Source organism: Monodelphis domestica, chromosome 3, assembly GCF_027887165.1.
Source record: "Monodelphis domestica isolate mMonDom1 chromosome 3, mMonDom1.pri, whole genome shotgun sequence".
Taxonomy (NCBI): domain Eukaryota; kingdom Metazoa; phylum Chordata; class Mammalia; order Didelphimorphia; family Didelphidae; genus Monodelphis; species Monodelphis domestica.
In genome coordinates this window covers 106,039,092-106,065,156 of record NC_077229.1, presented here as the reverse complement: position 1 = coordinate 106,065,156, position 26,065 = coordinate 106,039,092, and the positions used below count along the sequence as shown (strand labels likewise).

At 37.1% G+C, this 26,065-nt stretch overlaps 2 long non-coding RNA genes across 2 annotated transcripts; both read left to right on the top strand.

The window, feature by feature from the left end:
* Window positions 1-461: 461 nt before the first annotated feature.
* Window positions 462-7,480, top strand: LOC100021044 (uncharacterized). Its single transcript, XR_465665.2, has 2 exons — window positions 462-587; window positions 5,568-7,480. It is a non-coding gene; the product is annotated as an uncharacterized LOC100021044 (long non-coding RNA).
* A 2,123-nt stretch (window positions 7,481-9,603) lies between these two features.
* LOC130458318 (uncharacterized) lies at window positions 9,604-25,322 on the top strand. Its single transcript, XR_008917475.1, has 3 exons — window positions 9,604-9,961; window positions 23,363-23,478; window positions 24,010-25,322. It is a non-coding gene; the product is annotated as an uncharacterized LOC130458318 (long non-coding RNA).
* The last annotated feature ends 743 nt before the right edge of the window (window positions 25,323-26,065 follow it).

Below are 26,065 nucleotides of genomic sequence, written 5' to 3'. Positions count from 1 at the left end.
TTCACTAGCCTCAACTAGAAAGTGTGAAGAACTGAATTCTTCAGGAAGTTGTCACTCCCTTTTAAAGACATTTTCTCTTGTATCACTTCCTGTGTCTTCTCCTAATTTTACATCTACCAATCACAGTTGGCATTCTGCTCTAGGACTTCCCAGAAGACAGTCAATTGATTCTGATTCATCACCCACTATTTATCGCACATGTGGGTCACAGATTTCCCACTCAATGATTAAGTGCGATGTTCACACTTTTGGTGATTAGATCTAAAAATGAGCAGATCTCCATACTCAACTTTAAGTAGGGTGTTCTAAAAATAGTCAGGGGTTACAATTTAATCTTCACAATCAGGGGAGAGTTAATTAATTTCATTGTTATAATCAGGGGAGAGTTAAATTTAATCTTCACAGAATATATATATATATTCTCCATATGGTTTGAACTTTGAGCACTCTATTTTTTCAGGACCTGGTGACCTTTGAGGATGTAGCTGGGTTTTCTACACAAGAGGAGTGGAGGCAGCTGGATTCTGTCCAGGGGGAGCTTTATAATGATGTGATGCTGGAGAATTATGGGAACCTGGTTTCACTAGGTAAGACCTTATTTCAATAGTTACTGTACTAGAACAATTTCTAGAATCCTTCTCTGAAACCAGAGAGATCTTTCCCTCTGACCCCTTCCTATTATATTATCTCTGTAGTTGGGATTTTTTTTTCTCTCTTTTCTCTCCATCCTATAGCTATAAGGGCTGGATTTGAACTCTGAAACTGTTATGATTTCTAACACAAATGATTCATATTCTATTTCCTTCTCTATAATCTTTCTTAGAATTACCAGTCTCTAAAGCTGATATTATCTCCCATCTAGAGCTGGGAGGAGGGTTGTGGGTGCTGACTGATAATAGAACTAAGGAATAGGAGATGATTAGAAATGCTTCCAGAGGTAAGTAAATAAGAACCTGTGCCATTGGAGACAGAAAAAGAAAAAGAACATGGTATCTCTTTGGGATAGTTAGTGTACAGTTTGAAATTTCAGAGAAAGATTTTCCTTGGGCATCTCACTTTTTCCTCTGAAATCAATGCCAAGTTGCTTTAAATAGTTTCCTTCCCTTTTTCCATCTATGTGCATTGGTTTTTATTAAACCATAATCATTTTTTCTACATCTCCTCCAAAGTTTGCCCATCCCATCTACTTTCTCAGGCCCTCTCTTTTCTATAGTAGTGTTAAGGGTGACTGAAACTAATTTATAGAGTTCAGCCCCATCTCTTCACCTATAAACAAAAGGCAGTTCATGGTCCAGAATACTACAGTCTTATTCTATATAATCAGAGTGGTACTGATTTCTTCTGAGATACCCTGTTGCTGGTAAGAAGGTTCTCCTAGAGGGAAAGGATAACCCTTTTGCAGTTTCTTTTCCCAAAGTGAGTCCTATCTCTAATACCACTTGCCCCTAAAGCACTGAGTTTTGAGCATCTTTGATGGAGGCCTTTCATCTCCATTTCTATATTGTATTCAGTTAGTCATCCAAAAACATACATTAAAAATAAGCTGTGCAAACATAATGAACTTCTCTACCAGTAGCAATGCAATGATCCAGGACAATTCTGAAGGACTTATGAGAAAGAACACTATCCACATTCAGAGGAAGAACTGTGGGAAGAGAGACACAGAAGAAAAACTGCTTGATCACATGAATCAATGGGGATATGATTGGGGTTATAAACCCTATATCATCACCCTAGTGCAAATATCAATAATATGGAAATAGGTCTTGACCAATGACACATGTAAAACCCAGTGGAATTGTGCATTGGCACGTACACGGGAGGGGGTTGGGGAGAGGAGAGGGAAAGAACATAATTTTTGTGATCCTGGAAAAATACTCTAAATTAAATTAATCAATTAAATAATTTTTTTTTAATCAGCTGTACTAGACCCTGGGGGAGATACAAAGTTTAGCTAAAAAATTATTCCTGCCTTTTTGGAATTTATAGTATAGTGAAAGATAAGATACTTCTACCCCAATAATATAATTACAGTATATGGTATTTTATTATAGATTCATTATAAGGAAGCAAGTTTATCTCTGTTCAATTCTCCATTGTAAAAACAAAACAAAACCTTGTTTGTATTTGTTCTTCTCTGGTAGTGCACATTTTTCTGAACTTGGCATTAAAAGAAATTCTATATCTTTGTCACTGACAATCATATATGAATAAACCACCTATTGGTGATTGTTTTTTTCTCTTCATTTGTTTAACTGTATATCATATACTTTCTACTTTGTTTATTATCTACTTAAGTAGATTAATTTCTGAGGACTGGCATAGAGAAATCATATAGCTATTAAAAGATTAGAATTTATTATCAGTAACAGGTACACTATTAATGAATTAAAGAAAGAAGAAGGGGGAAAGGAAGAAAAAAATTAAGTGCTCACTCTGAGCAAAACACTGTGCAAGGTGCTTACAAATAGGAAAGCAAGATAATTCCTGACTTCAAAGAGCTTATGTTCTAATAGGAAGAGTTAACATACATTTTCTCTATCCTTCTAAAGTCATACACACTTCCTGTTCATGCTGTAAAAACAGTGAATGGATCTCTGTAGATAGATTTTATATTTGAGTACAAGCTTTAACCCCTTTTGTAAATGATTCTGTGCTGAATACTAACTAGTGTATAATTAGAATCTGCTCCCCAGGACTCTAAATCCCAGCATCCTATTTACATGTTTACCTATGTCCTTACATAGGGAGGATATATTTTGATGTAGCCCTGCCTCTCATGCTTTTTTTCCCTGATTCATAGTTTGTGGAAGTGGAGTGAGTCCCAGGCAGGTGAATTTTTCTCACATGTCTTTACTCAGGCTTTTATTTTGGTTATTGTATTTTTTCTACTTCAAGTGATTATCAATAAATAATTTTAAAATATAATACTTGGAGTTATTGGATATTGATTTTAATCTTACATTAGGTATACCAGGATAAAAATGAAAGTCCTTTCCTTCAGAAAGATTATAGTTTACAAAGGGAATATGATCCTTACACAAATGCATTAGGTTCTTTATGTTAGTTTACTATAAGGAAAATTTCATAATAATCCAAACTGTGCAGAAGTAGAATGAGCAGTCTTAGAAGGTAGTGGGTTCCCCATTACTGAAGTTTTCAACCAATATATGAACTTCATCATTATTATTATAAAGATGATTCCTATTCAGGTATGGGTTAGACTAGATTAAAGAAATTCTCTCTAATTCTATGATTCTGAGTATGAAATTTGGGTGGTTCTGAAGATATTTATTTTATCTTCTTGCTCTTTCATTGGAACATAGATTTATAGCTAAAAGAGACCTTAAAGGACATTGAATCTTCCCTTTTTATTTTACAAATAAGGGAACTGAGGCATGGGGAAATTAGATAGCTTGCCTGAGATAACATTGCTAGTAAGTATCTGATGTGAGATTTGAATCCAGGTCTTTGTGACTCCAAGTATTTTATCTCTGATGAAATTTAACAATCTAGCATATAAACCTACCTTTCAGAGAGAGAAGGTTAGATTTCTCAGCTGAAGGGGGGAGGTTGTTTGTTTGTTTGTTAGCATAGATAGAGCCCAAGAAATTATTGCTTTTAATAAATAGGTTGTTTTAAGGCCAGAGAGCAGGATTGGACAGTGGGAAATTTATTTCTGCAGATGTGAGCCCCAATACCTAAGCCTACAGCCTACTTTATAGATCTACAGTGCCTTTGTCCCGGACTTAATTCAGTATCTACCCCAGAAAACAGCAAGAATCCAACAGCTTCCATACTAAGGTATAGCAACGTTCATCAATATTTTTTAATAGTGGATTCCTGTCCTCGGTAACTCAGCTGTGAATGGTAATGAGCAGAGATCAAAGACTACTTTTAGACCTCTTCTCACTTAACATTACATCACAAGCTAGCACTTCTTTTTCTCATGGTATTCAAAACCTTTCAATAATCCTGCCTCCTCCCCATTTTCCAGTCTTCTCACCTTCTACACCTCAACACATACTTTAGGATCTATAATATTAGCCTCCTGGCTGTTCCATGAACAAGATACTAATCTCTTGGCTCTTTATAGTCTCTCTGACTCCCCCTTCCCCCCCCATGACTGGACCCCTCTCCCTTCTCCACTCTAATTGATGATCTCTGTAGCTTCCTTTAAGTCCCAACTAAAATCTCACCTTCTACAAAGAACCGTAGATTTTAGAATTAATATCTAATACTCCAAGTATTATATTTATAAGATTTATTAATAATAAACTTGAAGCAAGGGAAGAAAAACTGCAGTAAAGAAAACCCACTTTCCCAGCTGTTCACCTGGGGAAAAAGAGAGCAAGAAGGAGGAGCCACAAAATTATTTACACACAGAACAAACAAATGGAAACATGAACAAAGGGAAAAGGATTCTTGGGACAAGAAAAGAGTTCTGGAGATGGAGTCCAAATTTTTCTAATTATATAGATCTTTCCCCAACCCCTCTTAATTCCAGTGCTATCTCTCTATTATTTCCTATTCATCCAATACGTAGCTTCGTTGCCCATATTTATTTGCATATTGTCTCCCCCATTAGATTGCAAATGTCTTGAGGGCAAAGACTGTTTTTACTTCTTTTTGTATCCCCAGTGCTCATACAGCACCTGGCCCATAGAAGGCACTTAATAAATGTTTATTGACTGGCTGAATGCCTCCTGGCAGGGATAGGTATACTGTTCTTTATTGGAGAAGTAGACAGTAGTATCTCTTCTTCGGTACCATTTTCATTAGTTAAGCCATATTCAATGGAAGAAGAAATGGATTTAGAGTAAGGAAGACCTGGATTTTCATCCTTCCTCAGACACTGATTAGCTTTGTGACCATGGTTAAATCACTTCACTTTTCTCAACCTCAGTTCCCTCATTTGCAAAATGAAAATAAAATAGGTATCACCTATTTTACAGGACTGATGTGAATATCAGTAAGATAACCTATTTAAAGTATTGTGTAAACTTTTTAAGTACCATCAAGATGGAAGTTCTTGTAAGTAAAATCTTAGTTTTTTCTTTGCCCATTCTTTTGACTGCATATAGTTGTTTCTTTTGCTGTCCTTGCCTATTTTGGCAAAAATATTTTTATATTGCCCCTTACCCCTCCTCATTTATAGCTTTCTTGACTGTTAATTCATTTGTCTTTCATTCCAGATTCTTTATTTTGTTTCTTTTCATATAGAAAGAAGATTTGTATCTATTTAAGACCCATGATTTCATAGGAAAGAGGGGGAAAAAAGACACCCTGTGGACCATATCTTGCTAGTTCTTTAGCTTTGAACTGGCTGAACTGTATCTTTGAGTGTGAGTTTTTAAGTCTGATTTTTTCAAGTTCAGATTTTTAAAATCTTAAGTTCATAGGATTTAGAACTGGAGGGGATCTCAAAGATCATCTACTCCAGCTCTTCATTTTACAGAGGAGAAAATATTTCCAGGCTGGCTAAATGACTTGCCTTGTGTCACACAGGCAACAAGCAACTGCTGTTATGACCCACATGATGATAGTTTTTTGTTTGTTTATTTTAGATTTCAAGAAAAAAATCGAAGGATATGAATTTTTTTACTCTGTTTCTTCCTAAAGAAGTAAAATTTCATAGAAAATATCAGGAGAATTCCCAAGAGATGTTAACCAGGTCAGAGAGTTAGGAGAAGCCTCTGAGCTTAATGACTGTTTAGAGAAAAAGAGAAGTAACACCAATGGGGAGAGATGTCTTCAGTCTGTTTACCTACAGAAAAGTTTCCAGAATGTCACAGTCTTCTACAAGAAAACAGTTATAGAGGAGAAAGGCAAAAAATATAATGAATTTGGAAAAACTTTTGGTTATATCCCCAAACTAGTTATACACCAGAGAGATCCTACAAAAGAAAGAATCTACAAAGGTAATACATATGGCCAAAGTTTTGCCCAGCCATCTGCCCCTATTCACCATAAGAAAATTTATAGCGGAGAGAAGCACTTTAAATGTGATAAATGTGGGATGGCTTTCACTTATATGGCAGGTTTTATTCAGCATCAGAGTGTTCACACTGGAGAGAAATCTTATGAGTGTAATGAATGTAAGAAGGTCTTCTGTCGACATTCAGTCCTTATTTGACACCAGAAAACTCATACAGGAGAGAAACCATTTGAATGTAATGAATGTGGCAAAGCTTTCAATAGAAGTTCAGACCTTCCTAAACATCAAAGAATCACTGTATAATTGTAAAGAATGTGAGAAAGCTTTTAGTACACAATCAAGTCTTTGTGAACATCAGAGAATTCAGTGAGGAAAAGCCATGTAAATGTAATGAATGTGGAAAATCTTTTAGTAGAACTTCAAATATATCACATCAAAGAATTCATACTAGAGAAAAACCATATGAATGTAAAGAATGTGGAAAAACATTTAGTAGTAACTCGGGGGTTAAGAAACATCAGAAAATTCATAAAGGAGAAAACCCTATGAATGTAATAAATGTGATAAAATTTTCACTCATCTCACAGATTTTATTCAACACCAGAGAATTCATAGGGAAGAGCTTGATGAATATCATGAATGTGGCAAGGCCTTCAATTATCCTTCAACTCTTACTAGACATCAGATAATTCATACCGGGGAGAAAACCTATAAATATAATGAATGTGGAAAATCCTTCACGCACTTTACAGGTTTTATGCATCATCAGAGAATTCATACTGGTGAGAAATCCTATAACTGTAATGAATGTGGGAGAGCTTTCAGCAGAAACTCACTCCTTATTCAACATTGCAGAATTCATACTGATGAGAAACCTTTTAAATGTAATGAATGTGGGAAAACCTTCAGTTAACATCAAATGTTAGTCAGCATCAAGTAATTCATAGTGGAAAGAAACCTTTCGAATGCAGTCAATGTGGAAAAGCCTTTAATCACCATTCACTCTTTATTCAACATCTAAGAATCCATACTGGAGAGAAACTATTCAAATGTAATGAATGTGATAAAGCTTTTAGTAGAAGATCAGCCCTACAAGAACATCAAAGAATTCATCCTGGAGAGAAGCTATATGAATGTAAAGAGTGTGGGCAAGCCTTCATTTGGAGCTCTACCCTTAATCAACATCAGAGAATTAACACTGGAGAAAAACCTTATGAATGTAATAAATGTGGGAAAACTTTCAAAATCATATCTGGCCTTCCTTAGTAAACATCAGAAAATTCATACTATAGAGAAGTCAAGTGAATGTGATGAGTGTAGGAAAACCTTTAATAGGAGATCAAAACTTATTCAACACCAGAGAATTCATATTGAAGAGGAACCATGTGAATATAATACATGTGGTATATAACCTTTACTTTCCATTCACTTTTCATTCAACATCAGTGTAATCACACTCAAGCCAATTTGTAAATACTATGGAAATATAAAGGAGAACTCTGTTGACTGGTGTTCACCCATAATAAATGATAAAATTTTTAATGGTGGTTATAAAATTTTATTCTAATTTAATTGGTAAAGCAGTGTATCCCAGGCCACATGTAGAGTGATAACAAATATATGTGTGGTAGTTGAATTATTAGGTTGATGAAAATATAGAAACATTCAGTAATAATTCCCCCTTCAGTCACAATGACAGAATACCAGTCCAGTATATATATATCTCAATACCAAGGGTAATGATAAAAAAGAATGCCAAATTTCTGCTGTGGCCTTACTCTCCACCCAAAAGTGGCATGAATTGAATAGAACAGCCCAACCTTTCTCCTAGAGGTACTATTTATCTCCTATGAGTTTGGTGATGTCATTGTTCTGCACTGGGAAGTTTGGCATCAGTGACTGTGTAAAGAGAACATGGTGACATCTGAAATGTTATGTTAAATTTCTGAATGGTGATGTTCTTTAGGCTGTTGGACAGACTGAGTATGGACAGACTGAGATCTCAAGAGTTTGCAAGGGTCTTCAGAGGTCATCTAGTTCAAATGATAACCAAATAATAGCTCCCTTTACAAAATAATGATGGCTATTTTATAACCTCTAGGATTATAATATTTTTTCATATGCCCTCTTATTGATCATTACAGCACAATAACTCTTGGGGTAAGTATACAGATTTCCTCATTTTTCAGACAAGGAAACACTTTCAATGAGGTGAAATGACTCGCCCATGGTCTCACAGGTTATTTTAAAGGTAGGATTCAAGTCCAGATCTACCTATCAAGTTCAGCAATATGGCCATTCTGTCTTGTTGCTACTATTGTTCTATATTGTTGAAAAAGCCTTTGTTTGAAGACTACCTATGATGGGAAAGCCACTATTTATTGAGGCAGTCCATTCTACTCTTGAACATTCCTTATATGGCACAGAAATATGTCTCTGCAACTTCCTACTGCTTCTAATTTTGCCTTCTGGAGCCAGGTGGAAGAAGTCTGATATTTCTTTCACAATCTAACCCTTAAGCTACTTGAAGACAACCATCATATGCCTCTCTCCTCGGAGTCTTCTCTTTTCCAGACTAAACATTCCCAGTTTCTTCAACTGATCCTCCTTGAGCAAGGTCTTCAAGGAGACCTCATTGTCTTGGTCTAGAATCTCTGGCAGCAATACAGAGAAGAGGGTAGCCAAAAGGTCAAGCTGTCATTATGAAGGAAGGCATGTCTTTGTTTACTTTTGAGGGGTTTTATTATGTTCTTGAGGTAATAGAAAACTATTATTATTTATTGTATTTGCTGGAGATAAAATCAACAGTTCTTTTTCTTGGTTAGAGGTTGGGGCAGTTGACTTGCGAATTAGAACTTGACTTCTCATGTCTGTTCTTTCTGTCCTAATTTACCAGAGTGGTTTGAGAGAACTCATTTGATATGGAGAGTTAAATATTAGCACTTTACTGATCAACTGTGCTTCTCAGTCCCAGGTGTGACCACTTACTGACTGGTACTTCTCTGTAAAGGACAGAGCCAACCTCTTCACCTGCCAAATATTAGAAATAACACTTGGTTTGGGACAAGAACCATTTCTGATATGAGTTAGGATGGAGCCAGAGCACCTATAGCCTATTTTAGAACTAGAAGGAACCCTAGAGGTCATGATAGATTTCATTTCATTTTATAGATGAGGAGGTAAAGCCAGAGAAGTAAATTGTCCAGTCATGTGACAAGGTGGAATTTAAACCTAGATCTTCCAACTCCAAATCTCTATTTTTCCTATTATTTCATGTTGTTACATCAGGAGAGGCAAAAACTTTGGCTTAAAGATGTTTCCTGGAGAGAATAAATTATAAATATGGCAGCCACTCAGTATAAGCTAGTGATGGCAAACCTTTTAGGAACTGAGTGCCCAAACTGCCACCCTCACACTGCATATGAGGCCCCTGCCTTACTCCAGACAGGGTAGGGAGGAAGCACTCCCATTGGGCTGCTGGGCAGAGGGACAGGTGATGTAAGAAATGTTCTCAGGCATGTGTAGAGAGGGAGAGGGGAGAAGCCCCCTCCAGCACACATGCCATAGTTTTGCCAACACAGGTATAAGCCATTATACACACTTCTGATTATCAAATGTAAACTTTGCAAATGATTGGTTGATGTCCTTTATACTCAAAGATGACAGAGAGGCTATAAGTTAGGGATGGTCTGGTTTTCTAGGGTTAGTTGAAAGAAAGGAATTTTGAGATAAGCTCCGGGAAAGGATTCTGGGTAAGAACGGAATTGGGGGAGTCTAAAACTGAAAATAACTGAACTTCCTTCCTTCTTGGATTTCCTATGAGCTGGAAGTAGATTTTGTCTTTCTGCCTGAATTTCCATCAAGCTGACGGAGAGGTTTTGCTCTAAGAGATTCTCCCTGGATAGTCAAGATTTCATGGACATTTGACATCTAGGTAGGGAATTTATTTGGAGGAAACCAGTTTCCCCAAGTCTAAAGATCACCTGCCAGTGGTCCAGCTGCCAGAATTCCTCTTGGGCTAAGGTAATCTATAACTTTGGGTTAGTTAGTGCAGCAGCCAAACCCAGGGTTTTCCCCTTTCTTTATTAATTACTGGTGGGAAGATTAGGATGAGTCAGGTGGCTTGGGAAAGGGTTTTAGGTAGGACAGGGAGCTATAGGCAGGACCCAGAGAAGAAACAGAAGCCTCCCCTTAAGCAAGGCACTTGGAACTTGGGTGGAGGTAGTTTGAAGAGTGTTAGGGTCCTATCTACCAGTTTCTCTTATTCCTTTTACCAAAATAAACTTTGTTTCCATAAGCCAAGGGTTTGGTGCTTAACTGGCCCAGGGGAGTACCTAGGTGGGTTGTAACATCTAACATCCCTCTAGGACAGTTCACCATTACAGTATAGTGTATCCAACTGCAGCCAGATTTGAACTTAGATCTTCCTGATTGCAATCCTGGTGCTGGATCCATTGTGCTACCTAAATACTCCTAAGAACAACAACAAAGAACTAGGTGAAGAAGTCATTGTAGCCTGCACTGTCAAGCCAAGGCAGTGTTCTTTGACAGAGATGGGCAACTTGACATGAAAGAATGAAGCAGAAAACAGGATAAAGGGTTTGAGCAAAGCACTGCTGCTGATGCTCTAGCTTAAAGTATTTGTTGGGAAAATCATTACACATTGATACATGATGGATATAGGTTGATGACAGCAAGGGGAAGCAATACAGATAGCTACTTCAAAGGAATACTTTCAAGATCCAAAGTCTGGATTAAATATATGTTTGCCCAAATCTTTATTAGAGTTAAAACTCAATTCATGGCTACCTGATGACAAGGGATGAGGAAGATGGGGAGGGGGAAGATCACTAAGAACAAATCCAGGGGCTAGAACGAGGTACCTGTGAGTCTGGGAGATATTGGCCATCTGTGGAAGTTCTAACTTGTGAGGTCCTATTGCTGTTAAAGATGTTTGATATGCAAAATAGGAAGAACTTAGAGATGTTAGAAATGCTGAATGGGAAGCTTCCTCTCTTGGTAAGAATCTTATCTGATGCTAATGTAAACACTTTCAGAAGAGGCAGAAGGTCAATTGTTCATTCAGCCAGGGCTGCAAAGGATGAACTTTTAGGAATTTGGATTCTTTCTTATAGGTAGAAAATCAGGAATGTGTTCATGGAATTGTTAACTCATGAGGTTTTCTGATATTGTCACAACAAGAAAATGCTTTTGCAGCAATATCTTGGTTTTTTCCTGACTTCTTGCTTTGGCAATAAGATTCAGTGTGACAATTTCATTTTTCTCATGTGTGTGACCCCTACTGAAGGATACCCAGTTAAAGAACTGTGTCTTCATATGTTTGACCATTCAATATTTGTATCTACCTTGCATGCTTAGTGTTATTTTATCAATAATTGTTGAGTAAACTTATTTTGAAGCATGTTTCTGTGTATCTAAAGGGAAGAAGCATTTTTTTTCCTTGTCTAGGGCAGGAGAACTAAGAAGACTCTGAGAGACAGGCAGTAACTGTAAAAAAATTCTTGGAGTGTCAGTTTATTAAGAGAAATAAAACCCTGGTAGTGGTTAAGTTCTGCTGTAAATAATTCACTTCTTTCTATTAGGATGTTTCTCAATAGAAAGTCGTTCTAAGTGAAACTGAGTCATCTAAGGAAGGAGCAAATGACTTTTCAGGAAAAGCGCAGGATATGGTAGACCAGGATCTAAAGCAGTTCATTTGAAAAGAGCCTAGAAGACTTATCAGACTTCAGGATGAATCAGTAATGTGATGTGGCAGCCAAAAGAGCTAATGTGATCATAGGTTCCACCAACAAAACCATGACTTCAGAGTAGGAAAATTATAAACTTGTTAAGCACTAACTTCAAGCAGACAATTATTTGCAGTATTGTGTGCAGAGCTCAATCCAGATGAGAGCTTTCAGGATGGGGAGTGGAGCTCAAAACCATGCCCTAACAGGATTGGTTATAAAAACCGGGCATGTTGAGGGTTGAGGGCAGGATAAATTCCTTCAAGTTTTGAAAGACTCTCATTTAGGAAAGGAATTTTACTTGCTTTTCTGGATCTCCACACACAGAACTAGGGGAAATGGCTGTTATAGGAAGGCAGATTTTGACTCAATGTAACAAAAAATCTCCTAAGAATCAGAATTGTTCAAAAGTAGAATAGACTACAATAGGAGGTTGTGCATTGTCCTTCACTATAAACCTTCAAGCAAAGACTGGATGTCCACTTGTCTCAATGAAAATTCTCCCTAGTATGTTGTATCAAGGATCCTTGTTCAGATATGGACTAAATAGCATACTTCCTGTTCTGAGATTCTGTGATTCTCTTAGATCCAAACAGTCTCTGAAAATGAGACAAGAACTATAAGAATTAGCTTCCAATCTCCCTATTTTTAAATAGGAAACCTGAGTGAGGTCTAAGATCAGGGAAGGGCAAAGTTTGGAAAGCCCTGACTCTCAGGCAACACAAGGAGTATACCTCGTGTGGGGAAAAAGCATAGGTTTGGGAGATGAGAGTAGGCAAAGTGGGTCCCTGCTTATTACATCTCTCTGAGGATACAGGAAAAGTTCTGCACACTGTCTGGTCTTCTCAGGCCTCAAACAGGAAGGGTTCCTTTCTCTGGCTCCCACTGCTTTCTGGCACAATCTAGTAAGTAGAAGTGTAAAATCTAAAATTATATCAAAATATTATATATTATGAGGTTTTTTAAGTGAGCATTAGAAATCAAGGAATAAAGAGGATACAAAATAAAAACCATGGGCTACCACCATACTTGAGCTGCATCATCCCAAAGAAAAAAAGAGGGCAGAGTTACCGCCAGTTAAACACCAACATGATCCTGCCAATGTGGAGACACAGGAGAGATTATAGGGAATTTTGGGAAATACTAAGGACTTCTGGGGAATGAAGTCAAAGGTTCAAAATTTCCATTTATACAGAAGGCGGTAGCAGGACTATATGTCTCTGCAGGTGATTCAAATAAATGCCTATTTATTAAATGTTGTTAGCAAATCCCCCTTTTCGAAATAGTCTCTATTTGAATTGTTAGCAATACTCCTTCTGTGGACATTTGCTTCTTTTACATGTGTTTCAAGAACCTCATGAACTTCAGTGGAACTGAAGCAGTGTAAACTGCTATTCATTGATGCCTTCTCATTCTATTGGATTCTTGTCCATGTTTTCTCAAAGAATGAACATAAGGGGATATGCTGGAGGTCTTCATCCTGAACACCTATCTGGTATAGAAATAAAAAGTATTATATCTATATTCATTTTTATAAATAAACATTTATTAAATGCTTATGATGTGTGAAGCAGCATGCTAAGGACTAGGCTACACGCAAAGAAATAAAATCTGGTTGCTGCCCTCCTGGAACTTACAACCTAGTAACTTTTAATTCTGTATTAAACCCAGGGGGGAAAGGTGACACAATAGATAGAGCAGCAGGTCTGGAGTCAGGAGAACTTGGGTTCAAATCTGGCCTCAGAGACTTTCTAGCTGTGTGACTCTGGGTAAGTCAGTTAGCCCCATTTGTCTAGCCCTTGCCGTTCTGTTTTAAAATTGTTACCAAGACGGAACAGTCCCTGTTCTCAACTAGTTTAAATTCTACTGGACGAAAAATGGAATATACCAAGTAAGTATGTACAAAATATACATCACAGTATATAAATATTTATGAAATACTGACTATATGCCAGGCACTGTGCTAAGCTTTGAGGATACAAAGAAAAGCAAAGACATAGTCCCTACCCTTAAGGAGCTCACATTCCAATGGAGACACCAGACCTATACAGAATACATGGGAGGTAGCTTCCAAGGAAAAGGAATGATAATGGGAAAGAATGAAGAAAACTTCTTGCAGCAGTTAGGATTTGAACTGTCTTGAAGGAAGTCAGGAAACAACTGAAGAGGGAGAGCACTCGAAGCATGGGAAACAGTAAAAAGGTCCAGGGTAAGGAGATGGAGTATCATGGAAGAGAAACTGCAATGAGGCACACAGGAGAATAAAGTGAAAAAATACTGGAAAGATAGGAAGGGGCCAGATGGTAAAGGGCTTTAAATTCCAGAGAATTTCTATTTGGTCTTGAAAGTAATAGCAAGCCACTGAAAAAATTTTGTGGAGTTTTAAAAGTCATACCTGAGCTTATGGAAGCTTACTTTGACAACTGAGCAGAGAGGAGAGATGAGTGGGAAGAGAATTGGGCAAGAAGATCAACAGAAGACTGTCTCAATAATCTAGTCATGATGGAGCAGTGAAGGCCTCTACCAATGGGGTGGCTATATAAGAGGAGAGAAGATGTATGTTAATGATGTTGTGAAAGTAGAAATGACAAAACTGGGCAACAGATCAGATATATGGGGTGAATGTGAGAAGCTGAAATCAACATCAAGGATGCAAGCTTGAGTAACTAGGAGCATGGTAGTTTTTTCCTTCAATAGTAATAGAAAAGTTTGGAAGAGACATTTTTATGGGAAAGATAGTTCAGTTTTGGACAATAGGCTGTTCAGGTGATATGAGACTGAAAATCAGAGAGACTGGACTGATAGCTATTGGAGATGGTCAGATCAAATAATGTTTTTTATGATGGAGGGGAAATGGGCATGTTTGTAGGCATTAGAGAAATGGCCAGTGAATAGAGAGAGTGAGAATATTAAAGAGTAAGAATGATAAAAAGAGCAATCCCCTGGAGAACGCAGAACAGAATGGCATCAAGGATACATGTAGAAAGATCTGTCTTACTGAGAAGAGGCACCTCTTCATGTGAGTTAGGAGTTAAGGAGATAGTGGGGGAAGACATCTGATTATATGAAATGAGAAGGCAAGAAGATCCCTCTTAGTGAATTGTTTCACTGAAAAACAAGACAAGGTCATCAACTGAGAGGATAAGGAAATGAACTATAAATGCTGAGGAGTGATAAATAGTTTAAAGAGGCATAAAGGGTTACCTTGCTATATTGTGGGTCCAGTGGAGACCACAAAATTATGCCTGAGTGGCCAGAGGCTCATTTAAGCCATTGAAAGATCCAAAAACTGGGTAAAGGAATCTTAGAGAATAATTTGACATAGGAACCTGAAAAAAATTGAAGACCTAGTTGGGAATGCTGAAAAGCTTCCTTGTTGGAGATGTAGTATTTAAAAGTCCTCAGTTGATGTTGGAGTAGAAATGCAGAAGAAAACATATGATTTGTCACTTGTGTATATGGGTATATGATGTGGAGTTTTGGTTTTAAAAGATTACACTATTATGGAAATGAATCATGTGGAAATAGGTTTTAGTGATAATACATGTATAACCCAGTGGAATTGCTTATCAACTCTGGGAGGGGGGAGGGAAGAAGGGAAGGAGACAACAAGAATCATGTTACCATGGGAAAAATATATATTAAAAAAAAAAAAAGTCATCAAATGACCCTTGGCTTCAGCTGAGTGATTCCTGATTGCTCAGAGAGAAAACTGACTTCATTAGCCCAGCGGGCCAATGACAGCTATTGTCCTGCATCGCCATCTGGAGTTTGAGAGAGGTGATTCTTTTCAGGATGGCTTGCTCTTAGCTGCCACCTCTTATAAGAAAAGTAGACAGGTTTTACAGCTGCTCTGGAATTCTGATAAACTCAATATCTAGCTACGTTGTTATGAGCTCTATTACTATTGAATCAAAGCAGTATCCAGATGGGAAAATAAATGTTTTGGTATAGTGTATAAACCCAGGGAGAGTCAATTTGATAAGCTTTGCAATTCTCCAGCTTACAGAAAACTGCAACTGCACTTTCCAAACATCCTTTAGGGGCAACCCTTGATTGAAAGCGCTTGTAAATGCTGCATATAAGGATAGAAAAGACATTTCCCTAACTGAAAGGTGATCAGTGAGTAGAACCCCAGGCCTGGAGTCTGGAAGACCAGGGTTCAAATCTAATCTCAGACACTTTCTAGCTGTGGGATGCTGAGCAAAACACTTAACCCCAGTTGCCTAATCCTAACCATTCCTCTACCTTGGAATTATATTTAGTATCCATTCTAAGAGAGAAGGGAAGGGTTTTTTAAAAAAAAGGAAAGTAGTGAGTATCGATAGCCAAACATTGAGAAGAAAAGCAGTTTTATGTGCAGAGAATAAATATATATGTATGTATATTTTAAACCCTTACCTTCTTTATTAGCATCGATAGTGTGTATTGATTCCAAGATAGAAGAGCAGTAAGGGCTAGGCAATGGGGGTTAAGTGACTTGCCTAGGGTCACACAGCTAGGAAGTATCTGAGGCCAGATCTGAACAGTGAAAATATTTTTGAATGAATCAATAATATTGAAGTCAGAGCTCCAAGTTACTATTAGCACATGAGTTTTCCTCTCTATAATTATTCTCCCATGTGCTTCCCTGATAGGTTCCTACAAACATGTGCCTAATCATCACTAAAGTGAAAAGTATTTATAAGGAAGTATGATCCTGGTATATTTGTGCATTGTGATATATTTTATTACTTGTTTGATGTAATATACATATATATACATAAATATAAATAATATTTATGTCCACATACATATACACAAAAAAGCTTGCCTAGCTGTGTAACCGTGAAAATGTGGTTTTGCCAAGACTGTGAATTGCCAAAACTGTAAAGGTTTCGGTCAAACCGTAAAGATAATTTTTAGTGTCTTGATTTAAAAATCTAAAATTAAGTGGTCGCCATGGGAAAATTACCAAATATGAAAATACCCAAGTCAGCTGGGTTTCATGGAGATCTTAATTAATACAAATGAAGGAATTAAGGGAAGGGGGGAGAGAGAGAGAGAGAGAGAGAGAGAGAGAGAGAGAGAGAGAGAGAGAGAGAGAGAGAGAGAGAGAGAGAGAGAGAGAGAGAGAGAGAGAGAGAGAGAGAGAGAGAGAGAGAGAGAGAGAGAGAGAGAGAGAGAGAATAGTAGAAAGGGCCTAAGGGAGAGCACGTCAGTCTTTAAGATCATCTTCAAACAAGCTCCAGTCCTCCACTGAACTCCTGAACTCCCAACTGAGTTCAATCCTTCTCCTTTTAAAGAAATTTTCTATTATGTCACCTCCCCTAAATTTTCACATCTACCAATCACAGTAGACGCTTTTTCCCAGAACTGCCCATTCTTAGTTCACATATTCTTTTGTTCTCACCTTCTCTGATTAGATAAAATCTACTGAGTACTTCACACCTCTTTTGTTAAGCTTGCCTTTTGTAAGTTGTTTGACCTTTTAGTGATTAATTTAACCTTTATAGGTAGTTAGCACCTTTTTGTATTAGATCTAAAAACAGACCTAGCTTAAGGTTCTAGCTTTACTATAAGTATGAGTTAGGGACTTTTCATTGTTCAATCAGGAGTTTACAATTTTATCTTCCCCTAAGGCACTGTCTGAGTAGGGTGGAGTAATTTTAAAAGTTCTCAATACATTCCTGATCAAGTACCTCCATTGTTAAAAATGGTTAATAGCTTAATCAAATCTTCTAAGGTACAGTCTGAGCAGTTTTAAGATTCACAATCCCCCCCTGATGATTATTGGGAGACTAGTCTCCCCATTGATCATTTAACATAATCATCTTGTAGTCCTAAAGCACTTCTAACTACAGATGTATACAATATTCAATTTTCTAAGAGGAAATTACAGTAGTGAGGGAGGAATAGAAAAAAAAGAAAACAAAACCAATGTTTTGCTAGGTGCATTGACAGAATGCCAAATTAGGGGAAGTCCCTTTGGCATAAAAGTGTACATTAGCAATAAATGTTCAATCAAACTTCAGTTCAATCAACCACACCCAAAGTTCGTTCTTGATTTTCTTGATGTAGTGTGAGTTTTCTGGCATCTTTCTGCAACAGTTCATTCTCTGGATTTAGGAGTTAGCAAGCTTCTTCCTTGAAGATCTTTTCTCGAACAAAAAATCAAAATCTTGGATTTTTATTAAAATACAACTGAAGCAGCAAAGGATCCTAGGAGATCCTTTAGAAGGCAGCATATTCCAGATAAGTCAAACCACTGCTACTACCTTGTCCATAATCTCTCCCCAGACCCTGATGAAGACAGGTCAAGATCTAAACCCAAAAGCCTTTAGAATAGTGATGTTTCAGTATCATCTGCAATGGCAATAAGTTAGAAGCCTTCCCAATAAGATCAGGGGTAAAGCAATGATTCCCATTATCACTGCTATTATTTAATATTGTATTCGAATTGATAGCTTTAGCAATAAGGAAAGAAAAAGGAATTTAAGTAGCCAATGAGGAAACTAAACTATCACTTTGCAGCTGATATGATGGTATATGATGGAATCCTAGAGAATCAACTAAAAAACTAGTTGAAATAATAACTTTAGTAAAGTTGCAGAATATGAAATCCATTCACACAAATCATCAGTATTTCTATATATTACCAACAAAGTCCAGCAGCAAGAGTGAGAAAGAACAATTCCATTTAAAATCACTCTAAACAATACCTGGGAATCCACTTGCCAAGGCAAACATGGGAATTATATGAACACAATTACAAAAACACTTTTCACCCAAATAAAGTCAAATCTAAACAATCAGAAAAATATTAATTATTCTTGGGTAGACTGAGCTAATATAATAAAAATAACAATTCTATCTAAATTAATTTATTTATTCAGTGCCATACCAATCAAACTACCAAATAATTATTTTATAGATCTCAAACAATAATGACAAAATTCATCTGAAAGAACAAAAGATCAAGAATATCAAGGGAACTAATAAAAAAAATGTGAAGGAAAGTGGCCTAGCAGTACCAGATCTCAAACTGTACTTAAAGCAGTAGTCATCAAAACAATCTGGTACTGGCTAAGAAATAGAATCAAATGGAGTAGATAAGATACACACTATACAAGAGTAAATGACCTTAGCAACCTAGTATTTGATAAACCCAAAGATTCCAGCTTTGGGGAATAAGAACTAAAGCTATTTAACAAAAAGTGCTGAGAAAATTAGAAAATAGTATGGCAGATGCTAGATATAGACCAATATCTCACACCCTATACCATGATAAAGTCAAAATGGATATATGATTTAGATATAAGGAGTGATACCATAAATAAATTGGGGGAACAGAATAGTTTACCTGGCATATCTTTGGAAAATGGAAGAATGTATGAGACCATTATGAGATGTAAAATGAATTTTTATTATGTTAAATAAAAAGCTTTTGTACAAGCAAAACTAATATAATCAAAAATAGAAGGGAAACAACAAACTGGGGGGGGGAATTTATAACAATTGTCTCTGATAAGGATCTAATTTCTCAAATTTATAGAGAATTAAGTCAAAAGTATAAGAATATAAACCATTCCCCAATTGACAAATGGTCAAAGGATATGAACAAACAATTTTCAGATGAAGAAATCAAAGCCATCAATAATCATATGGGAAAATGTTCTAAATCATTCTTGATTAGAGAAATACAAACTAAAGCAACTCTGAGGTATCACCTCCTACCTTTCAGATTTACCAGTATGGCAATAGAGGAAAGTTGTAAATGTTAGAGAGAATGGGGCAAAATTGGAACACTAATGCATTACTGGTGGAGTTGTGAACTGATCCAACCAATCTGGTGGACAGTTTGGAACTATGCCCAGAACTGTGCATACGCTTTGATCTAGTAATTCCACTACTTAGGCTGTATCCCAAAGATATCATTTAAAAAATGGAAAGGACCTACTTGTACAAAAATATTTATAGCAACTCTTTTTGTAGTGGCAAAGAATTGGAAATTATGGGAATGTCCATCAATTGGGGAATGGCTAAACATGTTGGTGATGGAATACTATTGTGCTATAAGAAATGATAAGCAAGATTATTTCAGAAAAAGCTAGAATGATCTGCATGAACTAAAATGAGTGAAATGAGCAGAACTGGGAAAACATTGTACATAATAACAGTAATATTGTATGATGATTATCTGTGAAAACTTGACTGCTCTCAGCATTGAAATTATCTGGGACAATCCTGAAGATCTTATGATGGAGAATGCTATCCACCTCCAGAAAAAAAAAAAAACTGTTGGAGTTTGTTAAGTGTAAAATTAGGGTTGTTGACTGAATATATTATTTTAGTGGTTGCCAGAGATTTAAATTCAATCCCAATAAAATACTCAAGTCAGTTTGGGATTTTTATGGTAGTTTAATTACAATAGAAGGAAGAAATTAAGAAGAAGAGAGAAAGGAAAGAGAATATGACTTCTCTGGCCTAGCTTAAGCTAAGGAAAGTTCAGAGGCCTCAGCCAAGGGGCCTCCTGCAAGATTAAATCTATCTTGGCTTCCAGCCATGAGACCTCCATGATGAGGGGTCTTCTAGGAGCATAGTGCTTTAGGAGGTAAAGGAAAGGAGGAATCAGCCCGACCACTCACCCAGGTCACTCAGGAAAGAAGCCTCACCTAACCACGCTACAAAGCTTTTCCCAGTAACCTCACCACCAAGCCTCAAATGCCAAACCATCACCAGGACTCCCAATCTTGCTGAACCAGGAGAGCCCAACATCGCTGAGCAAGCCCAACATCTCCGAGGGAGAGGTCAGAGCAAGGAAGTGACACGAAATATATAGGCAGTTCTTTACCTCACTTCCTGCGTCTCACATGTACTAATAAGCTTGGCTTAGGATAGCCCAGGGGGTCTGTCAGTTGTTTCTGATTTGTCACTTGCTAGCACATGTCAGTCATAGGCCATCCTCCTCAAAGTTAATCCTTCAGTGGGGGTGTATACATTCCTGGTTGCTAAAATTCTAAAGACTAAGCAGGATGGAGTAAATCAAAATTCACAATTTGTCTTTCACATCAGTGTATTTATGATTTTATTCTGTAGTTTTGGTTACGTATGAGTTTACTCTTACAACAATAACCAATATGGAAGTGTGTTTTTGCATGACAAAGAAAAAAAGAATAGTGATGCTTTGGGAAACATCCCCTATGAAGATGCAGCCTGAGAACTGTTCCTGCATGGTCTCTTGTAGTCCCATCTATTGAAGACTCAAAAATTTCTTGTCACCAAAATCCTTTACATCATCAAATGCTTCAACTTTGGAAACTGATTTGATTAGTAGAATGACAATAACAAAGTGTTCTCATCTGTTTTGCCACTGCACCTCAAGGATCATGGGATTTTTCTGAATGACTTGCAGCAAAATATTTTCTTATGTGTTGTCTCCCTAATTAGAATGAGTCCCTTAATAGCAGGTGTGGGTTTTAAAACTAATAATAACTAAATATTGTATTTTATAAAGTTTTATTAATAATAACTAAAACAAAAGAACTGCCTGACTTCATCCAGTTGCAGGTCCAAGGGAACAACAAAGGGAGGAGTTTCAGCCACTTAAATACAATCACACAAAATGTGGGTAAGCAGCAAAATGGAATTTTGGGAAAGACTAAGGGACTTCTAGGGGATGCAGTCCAAAGGCTCAAAATCTCCCTTTATACATATCTCCCTTGTGATCCTATTGGGAAACCAGTTTCCCCAAAAGGATCATGGAAACATAATCAACTTAAAAATTGCAATAATTTGTGGATAAAAGGAAAAGAGAACAAAACCAATGATTACTAGGTTGACAAAAAGCTTTGCCACTGAGTGGTCAGCTTCGCTGCCCTCAAATATTAGTGCTCAAGGTGCAGAACTCATAGCCCTGAAACACACCTGTATAATTGTCAAGGATAAAAAGGCAACAACTTATTTGGATTCTAGATATGCTTTTGGCATTTGTCACTCAGTTGGGATACTATGGCTCCAGAGAGGATTTTTAACCTCAGCTGGAAAATCTATAGCTAATGAAGAAATTATTAATGAAGTTCTTTCTGCTCTCCAGCTGCCCAAAGCCCTAGCTGTAGTTCATTGCTCTGCCCATACAGGTGGCACTGACCCTGTCTCTAGGGGAAATGACCAGGCAGATACTGCTGCAAAGCTAGCAACCATAGAAGGGCCTGAATTAATTTTATCATTAACAACCACTGATGACTTAAATTTATCACTTTCCTAGAATGAAATGGAAGTGGGAAAATGGAAACAAAAATTTAAAGCAAAACATTAATGGACTATGTGTGTCATCTGAAGGAAAACCCCTGATCCCTAAAAGTTTCTATCACCAAATTTGCCAATCTGTTCAAAAAATGGACACTTTGGTACCCAGGGCATCATGGACTCTGTTAAGAGAGTAGGGATAGCCCTTGGTATAACTACCATAACTCTAAAGTGTGTATAGCCTGCTCTACCTGCCAAGCATATAACCAACACGCCTTTTGTGGCAACGCCTTTGGTGGGCATCCTCTGGCTTACACACCTTTTGAGCACTTGCAAATAGATTCCATAACAATGCCAAAGGCTAGACAATATAAATTATGTCTAGTCACAGTAGACCAACTGAACAGATGGCTGGAAGTATTTCCTACAGCCTGAGCCACAGTGGCTTCTGTTGCTAAGGTGCTTTTAAAAGAGATTATTCCTCGCTTTGGCCTGCCAGCACGTATTGATTCCGATAGAGGAAGTCATTTTACTGATTCTGTTCTAAATCATATATATTCTTGCTTGGGGATAACTCCCAAATTCCATGTTCCATATCACCCCCCAGAGCTCAGGCCAAATTGAAAGAATGAACAGAGAACTTAAAAGTATGATTGGCAAATTATGCACTGAGACACATATAAAATAGCCTGAAATTCTCCCTCTGGCCCTATTTTATCTTAGAAGCAGGCCCAGGGGAGACCTACACATCTCACCATTTGAGATGCTTTTTGGACATCCACCTATACACACCAAGCCTTTCTCCCCTGCATATACATCACTATTAAGGGGAGATACTTCTATTGCTTCCTATATACAGGAGCTACAGCACAAACTGCATGAACTCCATGAATCCAGAGCTGCAGTACAAGCCAGACCACTAGACTTTTCACTTCATGACCTGAACCCAGGAGACAAGGTGTATATAAAGAACTTCCAGCATACTGGAGCAACTCAGCCTTCCTGGGAAGGGCCATTCCAAATATTGTTAACTACTCCAACATCTATAAAGATTGGAGAGGACTCTTGGATTCATTGCTCACATGTAAAGAGAGCATCTTCTATTGAGACTGATTGACTGTATCCTATCACATGCATTGGAGATAATAATCCATAGACAAGTGGATACTGTTTTTGGGAACACATTGAATTCCTGAAGTTTTGTTTCCCATATTCTTATTATTGGTTTTCTTTTATTTTGAATATATTTTATTTTTTCCCTTTTCTCATTTCTTGTAGTTAAGGGACATACAATCAATATTATTTTTTATTCTGCAGTAATATAAGTTTAAAATATACATAATCATAGAGAGATAGACATGCTATACTACTAATGCATACCTAAAAAGCTTTAACACATTTATTGATAAAATCTTATGGGACTGTGATTAATGTTTGTGTCTGATTCTAGGAAATGGAATTTAAAAGGAGCTCAGACTACATCTATACAGTGCCATAGAAGCACAGACTTAACCTGAAGAGTGCCCAAAAAGAGCACACAGTTCAAAAAGAAAGAAACCAATCCAGGTAGGATTGATGAACTTCTAAGCCATTTATAAAAGGACTTGACCTAGTGTGAGACTCAAGGTTGCAAAACTTGAAATATGTTAAGTCATAGGACTTCCTTGTATCCACCACAGTCTTTGTGAAATACTCACAGACAAGTACCGGGGTTTGGCTATCATTCTGGCTCCCCCTATCCCTGAGAACGGAAAAAAAAATCAGACCAGGGAATGACACTTCCCTATCACACACAAAAATCTGTCCTTTTTCTCTCTTATAGTATGGCAACTTCCTGTAGTCTTGGCTGCAAATGTGTAAGTGAAATATTACTGCATTCTGTCCTACAGAGTTGTGGATAGAAATTACTTTAATTGGACCCTAATATAAGGGCCTGTTAGAAATTTATTGGACCCTAATACAAGGGCCTATTATGAATTTATTCTTATTTACTCAGAATTTTATATATAGAGATTTTGATATTTGACTATGATTTTCCATTTTTTTCTTTTTCCCAAAAGTTTAACTTTCTTCCATTTTTTTCTTTATATTTTTGAGGTTTTTTTCTCTTCTTTTGATAATTGACTCATATACCCCCATAACTCAACATTGCATCCTGAGCTGAACTGGACGTTTCTTAATACCCACTTAAGAGGGAGATTGTATTTTAATAAAAATCCAAGATTTAAAATTTTTGTTCAAGAAAGATTTTCAAGGAAAGAAGCTTGCTAACACCTAAAATCCAGAGAATGAACTATTTGCAGAAAGATGCCTGAAAAAAACTACACTACATCAAGAAGATCCAGAATGAACTTTGGATGTGGTTGATTGAACTGAAGGTTGATTGAACATTTAATTTGAATGTATACTTTTATGCCAAAAGGGAACTGCCCCCTAATTGGTTTTTGTCAATACACCCAACAAACATTGGTTTTTCTGTTTTTCTCTCTTCTATTCCCCTCTTATCTCTAACTATTTGTAATTTTGGGGATAAGGTGAAATTTTGTACACACACCTGTACTTAGAAAATTTAGAGGTACAAGATTTAGTGATCAATTGGGGAGACTAGTTCAGGGGGAATTGTGAATTTTAGATGAATTCCACCCTGCTTAGTCTTTAGAGTTTTAGCAACCAGGAATGTATACACCCCCACTTAAGGATTAAGTGTTGGGGAGGAAGATCTATTACCAGCATGTGCTAGCAAGTGACAAATCAGAAACAACTGACTGACCCCCTGGACTGTCCTAATTCAAACTTAAGCCACCATTGGTACATGAGACACAGGAAGTGATGTAAAGAACTGCCTATATATTTTGCATCACTTCCTGTGATCACTCTCTTGGTAGTGTTGGGAGCATTTGGCAGGTTTGGCATGCTTGAGGCTTTGGCAGACTTTGGCAGTGGAGGTCACTGAGAGGAGCTTTGTAAGCATGGTTTAGGTGAGGTGTCTTTGCTGAATCATCCTTGGTAAGTGATAAAGCTGACTCCCCCTTTCCTTTACCTCCTGAAGGCACTATCCTCTGAGGAGGCCCCTCATCTTGGAGGAGGCCTTGTAATTGGAAGCCGAGCTAGATTTAATCTTCTGAGAAGGCCCCTTGGCTGAGGCCTCTGAACTTCCTTTGACTGAGGGAAGGCCAGAGAAAACCTTATACCCTTTCCTTCTTTTCCTTCTTAATTTCTTCTTTCTATTGTAATCAAACCACCATAAAATCCCAAACTGACTTGAGTATTTCATTGGGATTGAATTTTAATCCCTGGTGACCACTAATATAATATATTCAGTCAACAACCCTAAAATTTTACCTTAACATAGGGATTATCTTTTCTATTTGTATTCCCAGCACTTTGTACAAAGTATTTAATAAACACTTCAGACATATTTTTCTTTTGCCTTATGTAGTTATGCTTAAGGTTGAGAAAGAAGCATCCTTATTGTGAGTTATTAACTATAGAAAACTCAGTGGCTAAGGTTAGAGTGGTGAGTTGGGGAGTGTATTTCCCCTCAACAAGGGGTTTGAATGAAAACATTCTCTCTCTGGGAATCTAGACCTGTCACTTTGAGGACAGGTTGTTGTGAGTGAATTACACCCAGAGAGATGAAAGATATGAAGCTCCTTCCTAGACAATATGGGTTTTGATGATACTTCGCCATAATGACAATACCACATCCTTGACAAGTTACATATATCTAAATAAAATTCTCTGCAACAGGATCTACCCTGTATCCTTATAAAACCAGCTTTAGCATAATGCATATGTAATTTGACCATGGGAAGATTTAGAGGGGACATTAAGCCCTTTCCAATTACTTGAAAAGCAGTCACATGGAAGAAGAATTAATTAGAACTGTCCAAACCCAGAATGGTCTATCTTGGATTTCTTCTCCCTGGCAGTCTTCAAGGCTGGAAGACTGCTTTGGAGAATTCTGGGTCAAACACTAAATAGTTGAACTACAAAGAGGTTCTTAAACCTCAGACTGGATATAGATTTCAAGGAATCTGTGAACTTGGATAGGTAAAAAAAAATTACATCTTTATTTCAATATAATTGCTTTCCTTTGCAATGCTATCTATCCATCTATCTATCTATATGTATATATATATATATATATATA